This window comes from Ambystoma mexicanum, chromosome 7p (assembly GCF_040938575.1).
Source record: "Ambystoma mexicanum isolate Mex_15411 chromosome 7p, UKY_AmexF1_1, whole genome shotgun sequence".
NCBI classification, from domain to species: domain Eukaryota; kingdom Metazoa; phylum Chordata; class Amphibia; order Caudata; family Ambystomatidae; genus Ambystoma; species Ambystoma mexicanum.
In genome coordinates, this window is record NC_090939.1 from 333,502,888 (window position 1) to 333,521,455 (window position 18,568).

Genomic DNA, 18,568 nt, shown 5'->3' on the forward strand with positions numbered 1-18,568 from the left:
CGTCAGAAGGGATCACATTAGTTTCCACCGGATTAATAGACTTAAAAGTGTATCAAAGTCATGAGTCATGACCCATTCACCTGCATGTATAGAGCAGTCTATATATAAACCATCACAAACGATCAAAGACTAAGAATTCACGGAAGTAAATACTGTCATATGCCCCTTGCGAAATAAAGAGCGATAGGCAGATGCTAAAAGTGGCTGCTGGCCTTACATCACAGAGTACAAAGAAGCGACTTCTGGAAAACAAGGAGCGAGTCACACATGTAGCATGTAATAAACCTATCGCTGCATGAGTTTCAAGCAATTGCACTTACAAAGCTGTTTGGAAATGGAACAGCTGAATCGAAAGATGGTTTTGAGGATGCAGATGATAAGTCTGCCTCCTCATATCCAGGACCATTTGTGTTAGAGTGGCTAGTCATTTGTATTTGTGAAGATTCCCCTTCCTGCTGCTCATCATTAGGATTTTGTTTCCCAGGTTCGGGGATTCCTGACCCCACCCTATCCATTTCAGTAGAGGGGTTCATATTTGATGTGCTAGTCTCTAGTTCCACCTCAGGGTACATACAAATATTCTGATAATCTTGAGAGATGTCAACTCCCGAGAGCGGTAGTGTTTTTATTACTGCTTTACACACTTTCCTGCTTCTTAATTGCATAGCCACATCTCTTAGCACACAGGTATTTCACCCTCGGGGTCCCCGATTGTGCTCTTCATATGACCCCTACCACCTTTTGTAGTGTGTCAGTACTTCGTTTTTGCTTTCTGCACTATTACCTAGTGCAATTGGAGACTCAATGAACACGTAATTCATGAGTCATGGGTCATGACTCATGAATTACGGGTCATGACTCAATATATGCTTCCTTAAACTCAGTCCTCAAAATTGCAAAATCCACACAACGAGCTGGTTAGTCAAATTTGGGAGTAATCCCCATACGATTTCCAAATGAATATTATACTCCCCAGCCTCACCTCTCACCCTAACAGCCCAACAGCACTTGTTGGCACTTCCGGGGTGCACATGCGGGTGCGCGCGCCCGTGCTGTTAAGTAGGCTGGCGGGTGAGGGGTGTGCGGGGACAGAACGTCACACTCGCGCTATGAAATGAAAGAAGAGAAAAGCGGATAAAGTATCACTCCTGTAGCGATACGTCCCAGCACAAGTCCCAGCGCATAGTCGTAGCATGTAGCACGTAGCTAAACGTGCAAGTCCCAATCTTTAAGTGAAATTACTTGAAAGATGTAGGTAACAGGCTCCTCTAAGTTACGGCACAATAGGAACAGTGCTTCCTCTTGCCGACACAACTTCGTAGGGAAGCCTCTTGGAGCAGCTGCAGCACTGAAAAGTCCGCCACAGCCCAACAGCACATGCAGGCACTTCCAGGGTGAGCGCATGGGTGCGTGCGCCCATGTTGTTAAGTAGGCTGACGGGTGAGGGGTGTGCGGGGTCAGAACGTCACACTCGTGTTGAAAGATGTAGGTAACAGGCTCCTCCAAGTTACTGCTCAATAGGAACAGTGCTTCCTCTTGCAGACACAACTTCTTAAGGGCAGCTTCTTGGGGCAGCGTCAGCGGCAGCACTGTAAAGTGCTCCACAGGCCAACAGCACTTGCAGGCACTTCCGGCACTATTGTAGTAGAATACCAGCCAATAGTAAGCTAAATTGAAAAGTAACATTTGTAGAACGATGCACCTAGAAGGAGCTCGTAGTTGTGAATAACCAATAGAAAAGGGTTTCGTTATAGATAACTATAGGCCTCATCACAAGTTGGGTGGTATCCCAGCAGTAAATGTGCCAGGATACCGCCCAATGCTATGAGTGTTGCCGCAACTCGGCTCGCCACAATTTGCGCCAGATCCTGAGTTGCGGTGGCCCTGTTAGTCCCCATTTATTCTGAGTCCATAAGACATTTTGGGGATTTTCAGCTCTATCACCTCTGGCAGTAATAGTGGCAAGAAGGGTAAACCTCCCACTTTCTGCCAAAACTCCAGATTAGGCGGACCGGTAATGTAGCGGTAATAATAGTGTTAATGCTGCATTTATACCGCTCTGCCCAACGCCTGATGAGGCGCTATATGTTCTATACTCAACCAAGAAATCAGGTTAGAGAGTAGACATGTTATGATGATTATAAACAATGACACCCATGGTATTGGGTGGTCACCTGCTCCTCCCAGTGTCAACACGGGTGGTGGTGGTGCAGACCCTCCTCCAGACGCCATGCTCTCGCTCCTGTGCTGGGCCAGGAGACCACAGACACAGACCTGCAAGTCATTCAGCCGCTTGCGGCAATCCTCCCCATCCCTAGGCACACGGTCCCCCGCAGACACCGTCTGGCTCACTTGTCTCCAGATCTGTGCTCGGCGCTGTGCACTTGTCTTGCGCTGCTGGGGGCCATACAGCTCTTCTTGATGTCCCAAAACGTACTCAACAAGTATGACAAGCTCCTGATCTGTGAACTTGGGGTTTCCTTACCCTGTCCTGTCCAAGGCTGACTTGCCCCTGGTACGTTCCTGTGACATTTTCCAAGCTTTGGAGGAGTGGAAGGCTTACAGGGACTGTGATTGTCGGCGGATTGTGATTTCCAAGATGGGCGCCGCTTTATTTCCCGCTCCGGCGGTGACGCTTTTACCACGGCGCTACTAGCGCTGCAGCTCAGCGGTAGCACAATGTGCGCTGGATTTACGGGTTTGTGTTAGGCAGAATCAAATGCAGTACCCTTTGGGAACACCACATACAATTAAGACTACAAGTGACAGTACACATTCACCTTTGGTATAAGCCTGTACTACACACAGTAAAGTGGTAGCGATGGCTGAGCAGCCAGACTTATCTCAAGTGTAAAGTGAGCAGTATCAATAGTTACATAAAGGACAGCAATTACTATGGTTCAAACAAACACTGACTCAAGGTTTCTGAGTAAAAGAATTTACATTTATTTACACATCAGTTATAAAGCATTTCACTATTATCAAGCAGTTGAAAAATCACAATCTTAATACACCACACCACACCCAATAGATTCTGGACAAGTTAAGCTCAAAATGAAGTGTGAGCAAAATGGCACTCCAGTAATTTAAAAATGGAGGGAAAGACAAAGTTAGGCAGAAGTTGAGCAGCACCAACAAGTAAGTAAGCAGGGCAATCTAGAAAAAGTAACTACAGTGAGGAAATCAAATCAAGAGTCCTGGGCCAAAGTCAATGGACCAATGAATGTCTTTGCAGAGGATCACACAGTTCAGAGTAGTTTGCGGTTAAGTCTTTGCCAACAGTTCAGAACGAAGTTGGTCGGGCAAAAAGTTACTTTAAAGAATAGAGAAGGACAAGCCCTCGGATTGGCAAAAGATTTCAAGCACTTTTACCACGGTCGGACAAAAGGAACGACCTGATTTGAACAGTACCTTAAATGGAGAAGAAGGATGTAGCTGAGGTGGACATTCCTGGCAGGTCCTGCAGGCCCACGGTTCCTGAAGCGACCGTCTGACTGACATGAAGTAGGAAGACTGGTGGGTCCTGCACTGCCCAGGGAAGAAACCAGCAGCAGAGCAAAGCAACAAATAAAAAGGTGTGCTCCTTAAAACCCAAGCAGAGTCTGATCCTCCTGGCTATCCGGTTCACTGTAGCTGTGCACAGCAAATTCGACCATAGGAGGGCGGCCTGGCTTGCAGTTTGGCTAACTGGTTGTTCCCACCAGCTCAAGGGGAGAAGATTCCTTGCACATCTTCCCTGTTGTTGAAGTTTGGAGATTCAAACCCGCAGCAGGGCTTCACCGGAGGTTCAGTCGTGGTAGAGGTCCTCTTCTGTCAGCTTCTCTTTGGTTCTCTTGATCCAATGCCTTCTCAGTCCCAGAGACCTGCTTTTTATGCAGTTACCCCATTCACACAGCCTGGCTGTCAATCGTACTGCAGGGTGGCTGTGACGGCGGGACAGTAAACACATCCAATCACACAGAGTGTGACTTGGGTCTCCAAGGAGACCCTGTACAGGGAGTCTCAAACCACTCCCTCACATCCTGTCCCCCTCAGACATTCAGGCGCCTAAGGAGGGCTTCTCTGCAGAAGCCCGCTAAAGGATCCGAACCTGGTTTGACGCACAGAGTAAAACACGAGAAAGACTTTTACAAAAAGAAATTGCAAATAAACCCAGCCAGAACCAAATAAAAATAAAAATATGGTCCAGCGGGTTTAATTTCGAGGCTACTAAGATAGCCTAAAACAATACCAAGGCTATTTAAAATAACTGCGGTAGGAAAAATAGGGTAGATACCACTGCCACCAGCAAAATCTTAATGAAAAGGGAACAAAATAATGTTCCATGAGAAACAGGAACTATATGTAAGATAGTTTGTACTGGGTCTGTGGATTTAAAAAGACTTATAAAGTCAATGGCAACTTAACATGTTCTGGGAGACAGTAGTCATTCCCAGAAAATTGAGTTTAAAGTGGGAAATCTGAAAAAGACAACCCTGTGTCACTGCACTGAAGGTGCTGTGTAACACACAGTAAAAAGATGATGCCTATGGAGTAGGTGAGGCTCCACAGTCTATGAACACAAAAATGTTAAACACACACAGCAAAACACATGTAAGCGTGGGAAAAAAGGCTCACAATCTTACCAGGTGAAAAAAATAGAAATCCAGCAAAGCTGCTGAGGGAAGCAGTAGGTAAGGGAAATTAGCCATTTTAGAGAATTGTCCCTAACAGTTCATTGCCACTTTTTCCGCTGGGCTCTATTTGCGTTAACACCATGGTCGTGTGCACGTCCACACCGACTCATGATCTGGCGTTGTATCCACCAGACATCGTGGCGTTAGCGCAAATAGCGCTCGACAGAAAATTTGCAGGGATACCGCCCAACTCGTGATGAGGTCTACTGTGTTTGCATCAGGGTAAAATGTAATGTAGCAGCACATCCATGCATGCCCATCTAGATTTAATGGGACAGTAATGCAAGCAAGTTTATTCTGTTTTCAACGAGGTGTGATTTTATCAATTCTAACTTCAAGGATCCAAAGAATGTAAAAAGACATTGGGCCTCATTCCGAGTTTGGAGGTAGCCATGGCGCTATTTGCGCCATGGCTGCCTCCAAACCCGGTCCGTGACCGGTCTGGGTGAATGGAGACTTACCAGGACATTCTGACCTGTGCGGACCTGGTAAGTCCCCATTCAACCAACCATTCCCTATTCCCATTTGAGCCCCCATAGGGCTCAATGGGAATTGGGAAGGCGCTAATTACGGGCCCGTAAATTACGATCCCGTTATTAGCACCCTGATCCCTTAGCGCGACCCGCAAAGGACGTGTGGTCAGACCACACGGCCTTTGCGGGTCCCGCTAAGGGATCTCGGAATTGGGCGGTAAGGGTTTAACGGCACCGGTCTCCTTACCGGTGACCGTTAACCCTTACCGCCCAACTCAGAATGAGGCCCATTATTTATTTACGTCTGTTGAACATATTTTAGGTCCATTGCACAAACAAATCATGCACATCAGGGATGTAAATACATGGGGCCAGGCAAATTAACACGGATTACTACCAGGAGCTATGCTTTGCTGCAGGAACTCTGGTATCAAATAAATACACCCATGTAACATTACACCAACATTGACCAATTGAATTTCCCATAAATCTGCATCGGTATCACCCCATTATATATATTTTTAACATAAAGATGCTAAAGTATGCAATATAATTACTGGGTCAGCGTGTATCGTTTTTTGAATTAACTATACCTCATAGTCAGATGTTGATCGTAGATATTGAATTAGCCATTTTGTATATACTATTTTACTGTGCATAATGATAAAAACTGTTTGAGAACGGTTTTTATTTGATTGGACTTTACTACATTTGGTGTCCTCTAAAATATAAACATGGACATAGATTTGCATACCGTATAGACAAAGTGTAATTGTTTGAAACTCATGCAGTGATAGGTTTATTACATGCTACATGTGTGACTCGCTCCTTGTTTTCCAGAAGTCGCTTCTTTGTACTCTGTGATGTAAGGACAGCAGCCACTTTTAGCATCTGCCTATCGCTCTTTATTTCGCACGGGGCATATGACGGTATTTACTTCGTGAATTCTTACTCTTTGATCGTTTGTGATCGTTTATATATAGACTGCTCTATACATGCAGGTGGACTTTGAAAGTGAATTGAATTATGGGTATTCGTTTTCTACAAAGGCACAGGGGGCACTCTGTTGTTTCTATTCTAGATCAATGGATAACTGAGATCCTAGACCCTAAAGCTTGCAGGCAGTTTTAACACAATAAAAATGTTTGATTCACACTGAAGTCACATATCAGAAGTAGCATGTTCCCTGTATTCAAAATGTATATGTCCTTGGGTGAAGGAATACAATTTCAGATAGCACACAAAGAAACAGGCATTTGAATGCAATACGACGCACTTGAGAGTGACATTTGAATATAGCACGTTTTCTTTATTCAGGGAATCAGCAATATTGTGTACATACCTCATCCTATTTTGGACACACTCTACTGATACTGATACTAGCTATGCACTGCCTTTCCAGCTGCTGTTTATCTTTTTAACACTATGTGGCTCCTCGCTATTTACGGAAGGAAGAAGCACCTGGAAATTCATGAACAAGCATGATGAAAGTGGGGGAAGAGTTTGATGTATGTGTCTTTCTGAGCACATAGGCATTCACGTGCCTGTTGCTGTGTGCAGCTGCATATGTAGAGTTGAACATCTTCTTGGTACACACATAATAGATTGGGGACAAGAGTTCAAATCGGGTTTGAGCCGCAGTAACCGGATGCCTTCCTCCATAACTGAGTGTCGCCATAATCAACTGGGTCCCAGTAGTTGATCTGGCCCACTGACATTATTTGTAATACATTAAAACAAACTGCACCTACAGCATTTGTTTAGCATTCATGTATTGTTTTGTTTTTGTTGTATCCCCTCCTGAGTTTGCATTTATTTGTAATACTTCTTTTAGCATGGGAAATTACCTATAGAAATAAGAGCAGGCACATATGTGCAGTGTTCATTGTTACAGATGTATTATGACTTATTGTTTTAGTTATCACCTCCTGTTTTTACAGTACATATTGAATGCATGGGCCATATTGGTGTGATTACAAGAAAAACAACATTAAACAATCTACAGTACACTGCTCAAACAACTGTCACTCCAACACCTTGTTCAAAAGTTGTGTTCAGTGCAGGTCTGACCATGTACCTACAACTCCAGTTTTGGACTTTTCAAGCTTAAGGTACTTGGAACCATGGCCCAGTTACTGGGTCCCAGGACACACAGACACACACGCACACACACAGACACACACACACAGACACACACACACACAGGGCCTCATAACGACCTCGGCAGTAGCCTGCCGAAATCGCATCTGGGTCCGGGTTCCCAGAATGAGGAATTACCGGGCCATTCCAAGTTCGGAGGGCCAGGTAATTCCTCCTTCTAGGAACCCGGACCTTCCCCATTCCCATTTCAGCCCCCATAGGGCTGATTGGGAATGGGCGAGGGAGCAAACAACGGGCCGATTACGAGCAGCCCGTTGTTTGCTCCCTCCCCCCTCGCGGGACCTGGTCTGCACGTCTGGCGTGCAGACCGGGTCCCGCGAGGGGACCTCGTAATCAGGCGTGGCGGGGTTGACGGCACTGGCACCTTTACCGGTGCCGTTAACCCCGTCCCACCTGGGTTATTTTCCCATAAGTTATACCCATTTCTTGTTAGAATCAGGGACATTGATTCATTATTCTCTATTGCCAAGTGCTTCCCCTCATTACCTCCTTATCACTTCGATGTGTGTATTGGTTATCTGTATGATTGCTCTGATTTACCCTAATGCTGGTCAGCAAGGGATTAAGGGGTGGAATGGTGTTCAGTGGCATCTTGAATTCTGTTACCCGAAATGCAAGATTGTTTGGTTCTGCATACCTCCAGACCCACCAATCTTGGCATCTCTCGAGCCGGCTCTTACCCACTGTGTGCACTCTTTTTTGATCTAGCTATTGTTCCTGTAAGTATTCTGCTAGTCAAGCGTGATGTCTGTAAACATTGCAGGCTCACTATTCTGACAGTGATACATTCCTTGGAGCACTGCAGGTCTGTGGTGTTGCTAAACCCTATCCCCTCACTCTACAGGAGTCTTGTTTAATGTCCCAAAGTTACTAAGTTCGTAACTCTCAGAGTGTTTGTGCATACCAATTCTAGTCCCCATGAGATGTCCTGGGGTCATTCCGAGAACCAAGGTCTTCCAAAACCTCTTGCAGTTTAATAATAAATGTTACTGGGGCAATACTGCCTCATCTAGGGAGCAGTGGGTCTACAGGATACCACATCCTCCACCCACTCGGAGGCACATCAGGTAGCAGCAGCACCAAGCCCAATCTTAGAAGCCCACTACCTTCACAGGTAAGGATGGGGATTTTGACAAACTCACCACAGCACACACACGCACACACACGTGAGTGCACACACACATAGAAACAAAATCATTTCACTTTTTACTTTATGTTTTATATAAAGTAACTATTTTGAAACTACCTAAAAGCTATCATACAGTACATACTCAAATTTGCTCTTGAGCTGAGCATGCCCACCCCTATTTGAAACACTTGCATTTAACCTTCACTTTATCAAAGAGATTATCTCCATTATAATGTCTGCTCTCCACGGGTGCCTCAGATTGCTTTCCACTCTTAGCAAAGGGGCAACCACCATAATGTTGAAATAGGCCCCCACACATCTTCAGCCGGGCCTGCTGCTGAGTGAACATCTGAGTGCTCACGAGAATTAACTAAATGAATAACGTAAATTAAGGCTAGCACAGGGGCAACACGCTGGTTTTGGAAGCAATACCACGCAGAGGAACAGAGGTTTGAATCCCAGATCCGCACTTAGAAACCAAACTCAGATACGGTATTAAACGTGTTATAAAAATTAAAAAAAACAATCAAATTAAAATTAAAAGGAATACACCAGAGTGAACTCCAGCCACAAGCATCTTGGGCAGTGTATACTGTCCAAAATGCTGTTGGCTAGGGCTCACTCTGCTGTATTCCTCATTCATTTAGTTCTTGTTCCCACAGATGTGCTTGTAGTATGCACTGGGGACGCAGCGTTCCTTTTGCATAGAAGTTTCTCATAGCTCAGCAGGTTAAACACTTGCTTCAGAGATCTGTGTGCAACCTGTAGACAGGTATGTCAATCACAGCAGGGGTTACTGAGCTTTTGTAGAGAGTGCCAAACTTTGTTCCATTGAGTTGCAGTTTAGCACCTCAGGATTGGGAGGTATCCATCATGAAACACTGGGCCTCATTATAAGTTACCCGGTCTGGTATAGAAGGTGCTGGTAACAAGTCACCAGCACTGAGTCTGCCAGTAGGCCTGACCTGCCTGGAGTTCAGGCCCCTACCGGCATGTTTTTCACTGAAGCACCAGCACCATTACTAACGGTGCCGTTGCTTCAGAGTTCCCACTCTCATGAAGTCCTATGGGACTCCATGGGAATGGGAACTTACCGTACTGCGGCCTCTTGTGATATCCCAGTAGCACAGGGATGTCAGGCAGTGGTAACAGTAATGCAGGGTTGCCAGCAACCCGCCGGTAGCACCAGTGGTTATTGCCAACCTAGTAATGAGGGCCACTATATGAAACTAATATTATTAATATTACTGCACCAGCTGAACTCAACAGCAGAATGGGTGTATCATAAGCAGTAGTAAAATATCCTTGAGGTAAGAATTCAAAATGCACAAATTTATATAAGTTTACATTAGCATCTTGCCTATACAAAATGCCTACAGTAGCACATTTTATGCACATTAAAGTCTGAATTCTCTCACTGTTCATGCAACGCTGTGAATTATGTGAGCCTCCAAGTCACAGTATGTTGAAGTCTGAACTTGCAAGACTCTCCTCTGGCCATTTAAGACTCTGTAACTTGTTGGACATGCACATTGGCAGTGTGTACTCTATGGGTATAGGATTCACTATAGTTTCCTCTGCTATTCATTTCAGAGAAGGTACCGAAGTTAACAAAATGTCTGCTTTCTTTGCAGGACTCCAGTGGAAATGTAAAGGGGTTTCTTACAGAAGAGAATATAGGAGGCTCCCTCTGGATCAATAAGTAAGCCTGTGTGAGTGCTACTAGATCCTAACCTGCAGATATGAAGCCAGGAGTGAGTACAAGGACCACTTAGTTCAAGCATCCATTAGAGGGGGTAACTCATACTAGACCCCAAGAGTCCTGTCTACTGCCAGTGCGTATTGAAACTTGTTGGATATTTTTACAATTTTTACCTCCACCTGTTAAGTGGAGGTAACAATTGGAAGTGTTTTATTAGGTATTTGAACTCAGAGTATTTGTCTGTATGCAGCGTTGACCAGATACAGAATTCTTAGAAAACCACATGGGGTAAATAACTCACATCTCATTACCACATGGAACAGTAAATATGGAAGTATTCATCAATGCTACTTGTTTTATGTTTTATGTTTACTGCCCAACTCAAAATAAGACCCAAAGTGATTTGCACAGAATCAAACACATAATGTGAAAAGTTCCTGGGAAAGGCACTCTGCTGTGCTACGTGCAAACTTTCACAAGCGAGTTTGAGCGCTGGAAAGAGCATTACCATGGGAGCTTTGTGCCTCTCTTTGAGCCCTGTAGGATTATTTAGCGTGTTTTTGGAGCGCAGCGCCACTACATGGGATCAATATATAGAGTGTTTTTGGAGTGCAGCACCACTGCATGGGATCAATGTATTGCTATAAAGTGATACAGCAAGCTATGTGTTGCCAGTGTAACATATGGATATGTAAATGAAGACAGGCTACTCAGTCAAAAACACATTATTTTTTTCACATTTAAAAACACACCATTTTTTTTTCTCACCTGAAATGCCTGTTGCAGGAGACACATTAGAGGATTAATGAACTAATATAATTAACAGTACTAACATGATCTTAACTTATTAATATCATAATGTGTTCTCCAAGTGCAAAATGAGGCAGGCTGAAAGTCATTTTAAACGGACATTCAGAAATTTTTTTTTCCTTTCTCTTTCTCTGTGCTTTTCACGGTCCTTGCTAAAGAAACAAAACTTGAATAAGCAGGAAATTAGTGGATACAGTTTCTTACTGAAAAGTGAGCTATTGTTTGAAGAAGGAGTGTATGACATGATAGATTTTTATTGGATGCATGTCACATGAAGGGCTGTAACAGAGGTCTCTTGGTGCATCTCGGGGAGGAAGAAAGGCAGTGGACATTTTTACACAGCTTCGGTGAGGACTTGAGGGGAGTTGCTGTGGGGCTGCCTGATTGAGGGGCGTCGTTCAGGTGTACTGCTGACCTTCACAGGCTGAAGATTCCAGTCAATTGGCACCGGCTTGAGGACCAAAGAGTGCAGATTGGAACTGCATGTCCTCGCCGGGTGCTCTAAAAGGAAGCCCCAAGCCATTTAAAGAAAGCGACCTGTCCAGAGAGTTTGCGTGCTGATCTTCTACAATTTTGCTTAATTATCTTACACAAAGCGAGAATGCGGTGTGAATGAAAGCTATTTCAGTCAGGCAGCATAGCGATAGCTGCATTCTAATGTTGCTATTCAGAAATGCAAGTCAACTGATGCACTCTTCTTTTCATTGTTGCAAAGAATCTAATGAAATGCCACGTATTTTGCAATTGTTTCTCTTATGTTTATTCTAGAAAAGACTGCCTCGCAAAACTGGTAATGTATGATTTTTTAAACGAAACTGTTGTAAATCACAATCCGTGTAAAGGCTTCTATTTGCTTCTGTTTTTCTCTGGTACAGTTAGCCCATATCACCTGATAAAAGGGGAGATTATTAGGTAATATATGCCAAGCATCCCATGTCGAAAAAGTTATGTTATGGGTAATTATAAATAGCTGTGTGCGTGGTTCCACTCAGTGTATGTGTGTGTGACTTCTGAGTGGAACACAATCTGATAGTCTGTTGGACGTACATGAGTCAGCAGAGAGAGAGGCCTCTGGAAATAGTTTCACTAATGTAAATAAATTAGTGATTATACCACATGTTATTGTGAATACTTTATGGAAGCATAGCTCACTGATGTAGATAAATCAGTGATAACAGCCATAAGTGGCACTCCATATGAAAATGTGGTGTTCTTGAATAATGTAGAAGCCTGATGCCTCTAGAGATCACAAGAACAGTCTAAACAAAAGAAAGGGGTTTTGTATGTTGGGGCCACAAATAAAGCAAAGAAATTATGCTCATCACTATACCACAACAAAATGCATACCAACTAAATGTATCTGTGTACTGAAATAATGCATAGCCATGATACCACTATAATACTAAACCCAATCTGAATGCAAGGAGTGATTGTTGCTAAATTACTTTTATTCTTGGTGGTAAGAAAATACCGCTAGGCCCCAACTCTACACAAAATACCCTACAGCCCCTCTCTATTTATGTCCCATGTGTTCCTCTCTATATGGGCCATACTCTCTCACTCTTACGCCCCATTTGCGTACCTCTGTTTGTTTTGCTATTTGTGCCTGCCCTCTATTGTATTCTTCTCTATCTGTATCATTAGTTGTGCCTGTGTGTTGCTCTATGTGTGTTCTTTGCTGCTTAATATGTATCTCCATTCCTTTCTCCTTGTCTCTTTCCCTCTCACTCTTTGTCCCCCACACAATGTTTTCTTGTTTTTTTGCTCTCTCTGTAGGCCTGCCTTTTCATCTGCATCTCATCAAACATTATTACAATGGGAGTGGCTTCAGCCTCCCAGTTATAAAAAAAAATGACTATGCCTAAACAAATCGATCTTGGGTTTTAGAACCAGAGACTATGCTTTTAAAAGCGAAGTGGGATTTATTTAGGCTTACATTCATTTTGCTTTTGTGGCCTCCCATGCAGGCTCGGGAGAATAGAACTTAAGCTATGCTATTATTCTTCAACGTATTTCTATGTCAAAATATATAGCGTAAGGTTAGTTTATTTTGAATGGCAAGTTTATTATATAATGTGGGATCTTCTCAAGGCATTGCTAAAAACAAAGTGTTATTTAAGTGCATGAAATCCAAAGCAAAACCTTAATACATTGGGAAGATATGAGTTCAGGTGCTTAAATTGTCCGCCTTTCGGTTCCACCATTTACCTAAACTGTGTGATCCTGGGCATATAATTTAATCTCGCTAAGCCTTATCTGGAGCCTTATAAAGTGATTCAGTTCCTAGCTTATTTGAATATATCATGCTATTATTAAAAAACAAACAACAAAAAATGACTTTGGAGTTGCTTTATACATTATAATTGTGCCGTTCATGTGTTTCAAACCACAAAGTTATCCACCATTTGCATTACGTATGACAACTTCTTGTACTGTCATTTCTTATGCTGCATTGAAGACTGTTGAGGCCTTATAAAGCCCACATGGCCTGGACAGAGTTCTTATAGGTGCATTTTCTACATCTGTACTGGTCCTATTTTTTTGTTATGTGCATATGTTAAAATGCCATCTGCCACTAATGTTACTATACAATCTGATATAAAGGTGCACTAATGATACCATATGGAAGAATTCACACGCACTGCAGGCCGCTTCTAGTAAGCTAGCGTGTCTAAAGTGTCCTGCAAAACCGTTATGTAAAGTTGGCCTACCTAGATCCTGGGCACTCACAAGGTAAACACAGCAGCGGCACTTGGGTGATTTGTTGATTGGAGACGCAGTTGCAGGCTGACAGAAAACCTATTGCACAAGACATTGAAATTACCTGATTTCTGAAAGTCCACTTTGTGGGATATTTCAACCCACTAGTCTAGGCCCTGCAACATTCCTGTGCGCTGCTTGTATCAGGAACATCAGAATGGCCACCAGAAAGCATGCTGCTCACTAAAAATCACCCAAAAGTGCACAGTGAAAATCTGGAAAATAGGCCGCCATACACTTTTGCCTATGTCAGGGGTAACACAGGAGACCACTGCCAAAACCCATCAATTGGCTGCCCACAGAGCAAGCTGATTGCAAAAGAAACACAGAGCTGTGTGAAAATATGTTTTTTCTTGGTTGTCAAATGTGCAAAAATCATGGCTCACAAACCACCCAAAAGATCCAACCTCCTGTTGGGTGTTGAACATCATTCGACTTCAAGAATCCACATAAATATAATGTCAGCAGAAGTATATGTTATCTGAATAAAGTCCACTTTTGAAGATGGTTACTGGAAAGAAATCTGTCAAAAATGGGTGTAATACCGTTACTCGCCTCTGTCAGACGCTGGCAATTTCTAAATCTGACAGGAGAAACTTGTGTCTCAAAGAGCTAAATATGCCAAGGATGGGACTTCCATCAAACGTGATGTAGGGTGCCACACATTGATTGTCATGTTGAAAAGGACTGGAATTGAAGATATGTTTGCTCATTTAAAATTTGTAACTGTAATTTTGCACAAGGGACAATGTAAAATGGACTATAAGGTAACCTGAATCAGCTAAAATTTCAAAGAGGCTTTCTTCCCCTGAGAACACCCCACCCTGTTCCTTCCCACCAAAAGGAGAGGATATCGCATTGGGATGCTAATGAGAAGGGGAGGAGACTTCCTCTGCTGTTCTGGGAAAGAGACAATTCAGTCCTTGAACTGAATGGAAATGCTAATTCGGGTGTGACTGACGTCGACTGCCCTGGCAGGAAGACAAGCCATGTGACTCTCTGACTCAGCCAAGCTTTGGAGGTGGGCCAGACTGAAAATTTGGATTGAAATTGGACTAAATATATGTTTAAGGAAAAGAACTGACAAAAATATGAAACGTAGAGATTATTAAAATGAAAAATTCGCTCACAGTTTAAAACGAATCTGGAATCTGTGAGACATTCAGAGACTGAACCATGAAATTGTTCATATTCTAACAATTGTGATTATTTTAGGAACATGAAAAATTACAGGAATATGCCCAGATGGTATGTTCATGTATGTATAAAAAATTGTACCGATCCGAAAATGGGTAACCAACCAAAAGCGCAAAAAATTGTCATTTATGAACCAAAACTCGTAGGAAGATAAGATTTGGAAAGAACGTACCTTAGTCAATCTGTGATGTGTATATGTATTATTAACAAGTTGTGCATATTGAAAATATGTTTTTTGGGAAAAATAGATTTTCTGGGTGAAAGCAAAGGGGAGGTTCTTCCCTAGATTGTAAATGGCAGCATCACTCTGACACATCATGACACACTGTTCCTTTCTCACATCAGGGGACAGGGACCTATCAGATCCTTAGAGGGTTGGGCATAGACAATGAACCTCCCCACCCACTTCGGAAAATGGATAAATAGGGACTGCTGAGGACAGACAAGACACACACACTTTCACTCATCAACTGATCCACTGGTGAAGCACCCTGCAGGAAGATCCAGAACCAGACTCCAGATACAGACTCTAGAACCAGACTTTAGAACCCTGAAGCAGAGGCCTAATCCAAAAAGCTGAACCCTTTTCAGCAGGCCTTTAAAAAACCTTGCAAACCTGATTTAACCCCTAACTTCCACGGGGCCTAACCTAACTGATCCAACAGCCTAGCTGAGCTGTTTGCTGCTTCTGGCCAGCAACCCATGCTAGAACCCAAGATCCAGATCAGTCCAGCAGGGCTGTAACCTAGAACCTGTCAGATCCAGTCCAAGAGGCCATGCAGACCAGAGTGCCTTGCTGAGAGCAGAGTCCCGGTGACCTGATCATCTCCAGTGGAGAGCGAAGTCGAGGTCAAACCCTTGACCAGATCTTTGACAGGTCCATTTTAAACCAGAGTTGTGAGTATATAGCGTAGAACTGTTCATAGTCATCTCTTAGTTTAAAGTAATCCATCCAACCCATTCCAACATATCCAGACTGCATTGTAGAATCTCTTTTGTCCATCCCAAATCTTTTTCTCATCCATCTAATCCTGTGAAAATTATTTGTGTAAGCCAACCTGTTTGTAATTCAAAGCGCAATTTCATTAGAAATCTTGACTCCTTTTGGGAAAAATCACGCTCAACTAAAACACACTCAACTAAAACCTCTGTAACTTTTGAACCGTACCCAAAACGACATTCCAATTCCTTATAGTTCTTCCGTAATCACGTTTCCTGCTCGCGGAAAGGTTTCCGCGAATTTGCATTTGGCTCAATTTCACACCTGTAAAACAGCTATTTCTTGCTTTCAACTTCTGAATTTCGTTTTCCATCTGCTAACCATTCAACAATCATTGCTAGTGTTGACCTGAACCAATCCAAAGCAACTCTCACTAGTTCTGAATCCCATTTAGCGAATTAAAATCATTTTAGCATTTTTCCCATTCAATTCAAACTACATTTAAAAGCAATTGACCTGTTTTAAAATCATTACTTTTCTCTCTAAGCTTGCTGGGGGGGAATCAGGATTGAAACTGCAATTGTTGATTGTTATTCCTGATACCTGTGTGCCCTCATTAATCTCTTCATATTGAATATTGGGGGGAGTGAGTAACAAAAGGGGTAAAGAGTGATTATATTGTCTTTGGTTTCTGTGTTGCATTCTTTCCTATCATTGCATTTCCTTGAACCACACAGTTATTCTCTGATACATTATTCTTTCTAATCCTACTCCTAATTGATTAAAGAGATTGGTGATATTGTCATATTACACATTGCCGATCATTGTTCATATTCATAAGTGTGACATTCAGATATTATCCATATTTATAAAAGTGTGATATATATATTGTTCAATTCTTCAAATATATATTTTAATTTGAAAAAAAAGACCTATTTCTTGGTTCAGTAAGACCGGAGGAATTCAAAGAGAGGGGCGTTATATAAGGGTACATCATCCAGAATTAAAATAACTTTTGACATAAAAATATATAAATAAGGGTTTCCATTGGGCATCCCATACTAGGCATTGACTTAGTTGGAGTGCTGGAATGAAATCACTTACAGATTGGGGGCTCGTGCGCAAGATTTCTGGATTAGAGCTACCACTTGTGCAGCTTAATACAGTGTGCTAACTGACAGGATACATAAATCCTGTTGGGCTACCACGCTGTGTTACGCTGTAAAAGCACCCCTCGAAAGGGAACGCTCTAAGGAACGGTCTGTTTTGCAAAAATAAAATAATAAAGTTCTGTAAGTCAGGAAGGAAATTAATATTTCCGAAATGGCGACATTGGTAGACAACAAGATAGCTAGAGAACACCTTTAACATAAATTATTTGTGAGAGCTGAGTGGACTGAGCAGGATCAGAAGGTGTGGTTGCAGGTAATCACACAACAGATCACTGCAACAGGGTTAGATATCTGGAGAGATCAGGCTCCCTTACATGTGGCCCTGAGTGAACTATATATGGCCCCTAAGGCCAAGGATGAGCAAAATAAGATTGCCAAGATAGCGGCATATCAATATTTATCTATGGGAGCCGTACCAGATAAATATGCTGAAGGCCACGATCTGGCAAGTAGGCAACTGGGGGCATTAGAAAAGGCCTAATCTGATCTGGACTCTTCTGAGCAGAGGCTGCAGAGGAGCCTGGAGTCAGAAAAAGAAAGCAGGCAGTATATAGTTAAAATCAAAGAGGACATGGGGAACCTGCAACAGGAAAAGGCAGACCAGTATACCAGAATTCTGGCCTTGCAGAAGGAGTACCAAGAAGGTTTGGACTCCCTACTGCAGAGCCAGAAAAAGCTGGAGCAACAACTGGATTTCAACAGGGCATGCGCAGAGCAGGTAGTCACCCTGCAAAGCCACCTAGATAGAGAGAAAGCAGAGAGCAACAAATTAATTCTGAAAGACCTGGACACCCAGGCAGAGTTTGATGAAGAGCACCAGAAAGCTGGTGCCCTTCAAAGACAGAGGGACGACCTGGCTGCACAGAGGCAGGCTCTTGCTCAGGAAACGGACACCTTAGGCCAGGGAGTCTGTCACTTAAAAGAGAAACTGGAAGCAAATCACCTGGCCCTCCAGGGACTGGGTGACCTCCAAAAAGAGCATGCAAGATTTTTAGAGCACACCAGGAGGGTGGAAGATGCTCTGGCAAGGAAGGCACAGGCCAGTACAGACAGGACTCAGGAGGTAACCCTCCTGCAGCAAAGACTGACCCAGTACTCAAAAGCAACCCAGGAAGCACAGAGAGAAAATGAGGCTCTCTGTGAGAATAATGACACGCTCCACAGGCAGGTTGCCATGCAAGAGAGACTGATAGAGACTAGTAAGGCTTTAATTGAAGAACAGAAAGCTCATGTACTTGCATGCAACAGGGAGCAGGGGCTGATAGAGATGAGTTTCGCTGGGAAAGGGAAACACCTGAGCATAACCTCAGGAACCCTAGTACCAGAGGCCTTCATCTCTCCCAGACCCTGGACTCTGCCACCCCCATTTCCACTAGCACACGTGAGCCCACGGCCACGGGGATGGCAGATTTCTATCCAGTCAGAAGTATGGGACTCATAGACCAGCACCTCCCAGGTATGGATGGGTGGGCATCTGGGTATGGGTACCCAAGTACTGTGAAATTTAGTGGGGAACTCCATGAGGGTAGGCCCACTAAGGGCACCCTGA